This window comes from Macadamia integrifolia, chromosome 9 (genome assembly GCF_013358625.1).
Source record: "Macadamia integrifolia cultivar HAES 741 chromosome 9, SCU_Mint_v3, whole genome shotgun sequence".
Taxonomy (NCBI): Eukaryota; Viridiplantae; Streptophyta; class Magnoliopsida; order Proteales; family Proteaceae; genus Macadamia; species Macadamia integrifolia.
The window spans coordinates 11,965,209-11,972,043 of NC_056565.1; the positions used below are offsets into that span (position 1 = coordinate 11,965,209).

General features: G+C 34.2%; 1 pseudogene; it reads right to left on the bottom strand.

The window, feature by feature from the left end:
• Nucleotides 1-615: 615 nt before the first annotated feature.
• LOC122089509 lies at nucleotides 616-5,282 on the bottom strand (annotated as a pseudogene).
• Nucleotides 5,283-6,835: the final 1,553 nt, after the last annotated feature.

A 6,835-nucleotide genomic window follows, 5' to 3' on the forward strand; every position in this document is an offset into this window, starting at 1 on the left:
AATTAGTTAAAGTGGGACAAAAATCCTCCCTCTTAAGTGGAATTTCCGTTTCTTCCTGGATATCAGAAAAGTCTTTTTTTTTTTTCCCCTGAAAGTATCTTTGCTTCATTCCTAGCTTTGGAATTAATTAGTTAAGTGGGACATTTTTTGTCCTAGCTCTGAAAAGGTATATCTACTCAACATCCATCTCAATTGACACCCCTAATCTGAATCGCAAATTCTATTGACATTAGGGAAAAGAAAAATCCCAAAGATTCCGTTTGGTTGCAATGAGAATTTAAAGTGAAGGGAAGTGAAATTTTTATACTTTAAAAAGAAATATTTATAATCATTACCCCATATGATTGCATAAAATATTTAATTTTTTAACTATATTTAGTAATGTTATATTTTACATATTGCAGCAAAAGGTTTTAGATGTAAAGTAAAGTGAAATTTTATAACAAAATATGGAATGATTTGAAGTTAATGTTAAAGTTACATCGGTAATGATTACGTATATTTCTTTTTTAAGTATGAAAATTTCATTTCCTTTCCCTTCCCTTTCCTTTAATTCCCTTTACAACCAAACATAGCCTATAATAAAAATCTATATTTTATTTTCCCCCCTCCATATTCATGTGAAGAAGATGAATTTTATTATGATTACAAAATTTAGGAGCTCATATACGCAAGCAGTCATATTATGAAGTAACACATCAAACGCTATACAAGAAAATCCATACCATAAGAAACCTAGGTGTCATCCCTTTGACATAAGATAGCTAACAAGTGAGCTACCGGTATATACATTAGAAAAAAAAAAAGGATGATAAACTACTCTATAACATCTAAGTGAAGAGGTTAAAGTAGAAGCATGGCTACTCTATATTGTCTTCCATCAAACAATTGGTCAGTCTCCTTTGTATCAGACCCCACCATTTGCTCATCAATTTTTCATGCTTTTGGCCTATTGCAATCCTTATGAAACACCCTAATTTCCATTCTTACAGCTGATCTTGAACCTGCTCATTGAAATCCAAATATTAGACACCCAAAACACAGCTCAAGTTGTTTATAATAATCTTAATAGGAAAACCTGCATTTATAAAAACAAACACTATTCCTTGCTCTCCATGTGCAGTAACATCCAAATACAGAATAGCTAAGCATGCTTCAAATGATAGTTTTTTCAACTTTTTGAGAGTTGATGATAATCATCTTAATTTTGAAATCAAAGAACGAGTAAAGCACATAATTCTAACCAATTCACATTCAAGCAGTTCTTACAAAAGTTGTAGATGCCAAGACAATAATTAGCCATTATCATCAAATGCCTGAAAGGCTACCAATATATAGGATGACAACATTTGTAACAACCTACCTCTGTTGCATGATTTAAAACTTTCTGTTTCTTCTAATGTTTTATAAGCATTTAGTGGCTAAGACAACACAATAACTACAAAGGTAATAAATCAAAATCACCTTCTAATTATGCATGGTTGCTCTGTATTGATTGATTCATGCTTCAAGAAAATTTTTCTTGATTAAATGTAGTCCCCTCACAACATCGTCCATGTTCATACGCTCTCTTGGCGATTCTATGGAGCACTGGAGTGCAATTTCAATTATTGACGTTATGCAATCATTCAATTTATCCATCTTATGACTGCGGCCTTTAATTTTGTTTATAGTACCCTCTTCAGTTTCTTCACTGTGTTCTTCCTTGGGTAGCAATGAGGGATCTGAAATTTGCATCACAGATACAGGAAAAGCTGCCTTTGCAAAGTTATGGAGGTTCAAGTCATCAGTAAACATCTGATCTGTTGGCCTTTTTCCTGTAAACATCTCCAATAAAAGGATCCCATAGCTAAACACGTCTCCTTGTATAGTTATCCTTCCACCCATGCCATATTCTGAAATTTAAAAAGCTCTCACTGTTAGTATAATGATAAGAGATTTACATATTTTTTATATAATAAAAGAAAATATAGTCTACAATATGAAAATTGCAAACACATTATTCAAAATTAGCGAGTTTCATGGTCAATGCTTCAATTTGAGAACCATGTAAATCTAACATAATCAATTCTTTTGATTATGTTAGATTTCAATCTAAATTCAGTCTAATTAAATATCAGGGTCCAATAAGTTTTTTTGTTTTGGTAGAAAGGTCCAATACGTTTATAGTAATACAAATTCCTAATTGAAATGAATATGGATAAAACCATAATCCACTCTAACTATGATAGAAAAATGTGTTAATATACTCAATCAACTATTAAGAACATGATCACGTTCTAAATATCCAATAATTGTTGGATTGAAATATTAACCTAACAAACAAGATCTTTGGATCAGGACCCTTTACTAAATCATCATTTGGGTCATGTTTAATAGCCTATAATGGATTCCGATTAGAATAGACATAAACAACTTAATAAAGGGCATTTAGATACAAAGAATCAAAATTGATATATTGATAACTCAAAATAAAGTTGTATAGTTTATTTGTTACCTGGAGCAGCATAGCCTATAGATCCTTTTATCCCAATGGTACTAGTTTGAGCCTCGGATGAATTGTCATCAGTTTCCAAAAGTAGCCTCGCCAAACCAAAATCACTTACATGTGCAGTTATATCACTGTCAAGTAGAATATTGCTTGGCTTCAAGTCACAATGAACAATTGTTGCATAACAGTGATAATGAAGGTATTCCAATGCATAAGCCACATCAATTGCAATATTTAATCTTTGAAGAAGGCTCAAATTCCTTGAATGATTATGTGCCTTTATTGGCAGATGCAACCAATCATCTAGACTCCCATTGGCCATGAACTCGTAAACAAGGGCTTTGAAATCTTTGCCTTTTGAATCAAGACTTGAACAGACAATCAAAATCTTAACAAGGTTTCGATGCCGAATATTTCTTAATGCGTTGCATTCAGCCATAAAGCTCTTGTAAACTCTTGAATTTTGAAGGTTGAGTACCTTGACTGCGACAATGGTTTCATCTTGGTCAATAATCCCTTTGTACACATAGCCAAAACTATCGGAACCTATGAAATTAGCTGAATAAAATCCTCCAGTAGCTTGAAAGAACTCTTTGTAAGAAAGCTTAAAGAACTAGTCATTGATTTATTGGTGTGGATGGAGGTTTACGTTTTGATCTTCGTATCCAAAAAAGAGTAAGAAAGGAAGATATCAAAAGAAAACCACTGACCACACCGATTATCACCAAAACTATTCTAAAAGCATTCAACTTTTCTTGTTTCACAGATCCATGGTTTGTGCATGTAGGCAGTTGTAACTCTGCAATTCCCCCGCAAAGCTTATCATTTCCATTCACTAAAATCGTACTTGCATTTCCAAATACTCATTTTGTTGGCACCTCCCCCTCAAGATCATTGAAGGATAAATTCAAACTCTGCAATGTTGGAAGGTTCTCTAGATCTTTCGGGATTTGCATTGATAAATTATTGCGTGAGAGATCTAAATCTTGAAGCCCCTTCAAAAGAGTCAAAGATTGAGGAATGGCTCCTTTAAAGAAATTACCCCACATATAAAGATGTTCCAAACTATTACAGTTACCAATGGAGGAGGAGATTTCTCCAGACAATTTGTTTTCAGAGATATCTATTGTAGAAAGGATTTTCAAGTTACCGACTTCTGTAGGTAGGGAACCAACCAGAGAATTGTTAGATAAGTCGAGAGATATTGATAAGGAGGAAATAAGAAAGAGTTGCTTAGGTATTGGTCCTTGGAGGTTATTGTGACGAAGATTTAGATATTGTAACTTTTGACAATTTCCAAGGGCGGAAGGAATGCTTGCATTTAAGTTGTTGGTTTCTAAATGGAGTTCATACAAAAGAGTGAGATTGCCTATAGAGGAAGGTATCTCTCCTGAAAGTCTATTTCCATGCAAGTCTAATCTTTGAAGCTTCCAAAGTTTCCCTACACCAGACAGAATATTATTCTCAAGAAAATTCTGATTCATGGCCAAAAAGGTTAAGTTGACGAGATTCTCAATCCCAACAGGAATGGCTCCAGATATTTGATTTCCTCCCAGGAAAATAATTGAGAGATGTATTGAGAGGTTGGCTTTAAAGTTGGGAAGGGGACCCTTAAAACCATTACTTTGTAGGTCCAAAATCTCTAGATGTGTAGAATTGACCAAAGAATTCAAAAAATCTAAATCATCAACTTTCCCTGCTCCACATTGATTTCCATTGATAATGAACTCTCAAAGATTTTGAAAATCTCCCAAGTTGTTAGGGACTAGTCCAATAAAACTGTTATAATCGATATCAAGTATTTCAAGTGTTGAACTATTGGAGATGGATTCCGGAATGCTCCCAGAGAAAAGGTTCCCTCCAATTTCTAGGTATATGAGATTTGGAAGAGTGAGGCCTATGTCACGTGGAAGGCTGCCATGTAGTTGGTTATCTCCAAGGGAAATAGTTTCAAGAGATGAGAGATTATACAGTGAAACAGGGAACATACCAGATAGCTTGTTGTGAGGAAGTGCTAGAAAGTATAAGTTTGTCAACTGACCTAAGGATTTTGGAATGCTCCCTTGCAGTTCATTGTCACCCAAAGAAATGAGTTGGACCAAAGAAATGTTCCCAAAACAAGCTGGTATTTCCCCTGTTAAGCCATTATAATTGATAGAAATTATCTCCAGTTTTGACGAAGATGAAAAAAATTCAACTGGAATCTTCCCGACGAGATGGTTATAAGAGAAGTGAATTTCTCTTAAACGAGTGCAGTTGGCCAAGCTGGTAGGAAGTTCTCCTTCCAAAGTGTTGTTTAAAAAGGAAATGTACTGTAATCGATTCAGTTTACCATTTCTTGGGGGATTTTGCCATGGAAGCTATTGTTTCCAATGTTGAGGAAATGCAGAAAAGTGAGATTACCAATGGAAGGAGATATATTTCCTCCTAAGCCCTTTCCTTGTAAATTCAAGCTGATTACTCTTTGTGAATGACGATGGCCACATGTGATCCCTAACCAGTTGCAGAAATGGATGGAATCATTCCAAGAAATTAGTGCTCCATACGGATCATCAATTTGTTGCTTTAACTCCAACAGAGCAAGTCGATCTGTCTCGTTCCCAACTATCCTGCTACCGATGACTGATTCTAGCATCCTCAATGAGCTCCCAAAGAGGATAAAGAAAAAGAGATGAATAAGCTGAAGTGCCATCAGAATCAAATTAGCAGTTGGGACTTGGGTCGCTAATGTCTTGGAGAAAACTATCCCATTTAAAGGATTTCGTCTTGCGCGTCTCTTTCCCATGACCATGTCAAACAAGAGCATTCCTTAGCTGAACACGTATCTCACTGCCTTCAAAACCATACCATAGTATGGTTTGAGGGATTGGATCGGATCGGTCAAAATCGGTTGAATCAGATTGATATTCATCTTCATCGATCTTGGTTCTTGCCTGATGTCGTATTGGTGAACAGGTTTGGATGAAGGGTATTTCTGTTCAATCTAAGCAGATTAAGATCGATATCAGCCTTAACCGAACCCATTCTCGATACCAAGCTCTCAAACCTTTGTACTATACTCTAGAAAATATGGGCATAAAAAAATTCTGTAACTATTTTGCTGATGAGAAAATACTTATAATTTTCCATGTCAATTATCATGAGGCCGAATTTTCTTAAGATCATGGTGAATGGATTCCCATTACGACTCAAGATAATAAGAGAGAGAGAGAGAGATGGAGAGAGAATGGGACCCTTTTGGACTGTCCCATCGTTCTCAATTACCAGTGAAGAAAAAATTTGTCCATTATCATTTATAAAAAAAAAAAAAAAATCATAAAATCTACATTTTATAACATTAGAAAATTAGTGTCTTATGGCTTATAGCGTTACACAACAACAATAATAACAACATCACCATCATCATCATCATCACAACGTGCCATTGATATAAAAGTCTCGATGAATTGGGGGATACATTAAATGGGGTGGATATATCAAAGTCAACAATTTTTTTAGTGGACTAAGACTTTTGACAGTTGTCTCGATCTATGTCGCTATTTACCAGTCATGAGCAATAACAACGTCTCATTTAATTGGATGCATCAACCTAACATTGGTTGTCGTATGTCGCTAGTCTAGTCAATTTTATTTTTTTTTATGTATATATGAATTTAATTGTATACCCAAAAAAAAATTTTTTTTTTTTGGTAGAAAAAATTTTTTTTTTTTTTAATATAGAAAAAAAAAAAAAACTCTCTATTGGTGGTTGACGACAAGTTGATGGAAATGTTTCTATTCCAAATATTTATAAATTAAAAAATTTTTTTGTGTTTCATTAATATAGAATATTTTTATACAAGAAAATATTGCATAGTAAAACTGAAAAAAAAACAAAAAAAATAATGTATGAAATGCATATAAATAGAAGTATATATTTTGATGGTGGTGATGGCAATGGCAGTGGTTGAAGTTGCATTAGAGATTGTGATCGTGGTGGCGATAATTGGGTGTGAGAGTTGAGAGTCATTATTAATTATGTTGAATCTTTTTTGATATCCTTCTTGTTTCTATTAGAAAGGGAAAAAAAATAAAAAATAAAAACTTTAATTTCGTTCTCAAAATTGTTCCAAATGGATTTTTTTACCCAGTCCTTTTTCTCTCTTTTTTATTGCGGTGGGGGGGGGGGGGGGGGGACCTCTTTACGTAGTGCACGTCAACTTCGTATTTGGTGGTCCTGGTGGCCCTGCAAACTATTATTTTGTGTAATTAATTTTCATCTTCTAATATTCTTGGCTTCACAATAATATCCAATATTCCTAAAGTTTCAATAACCTCAATAAAGCTTGAAAACGAATATACCCA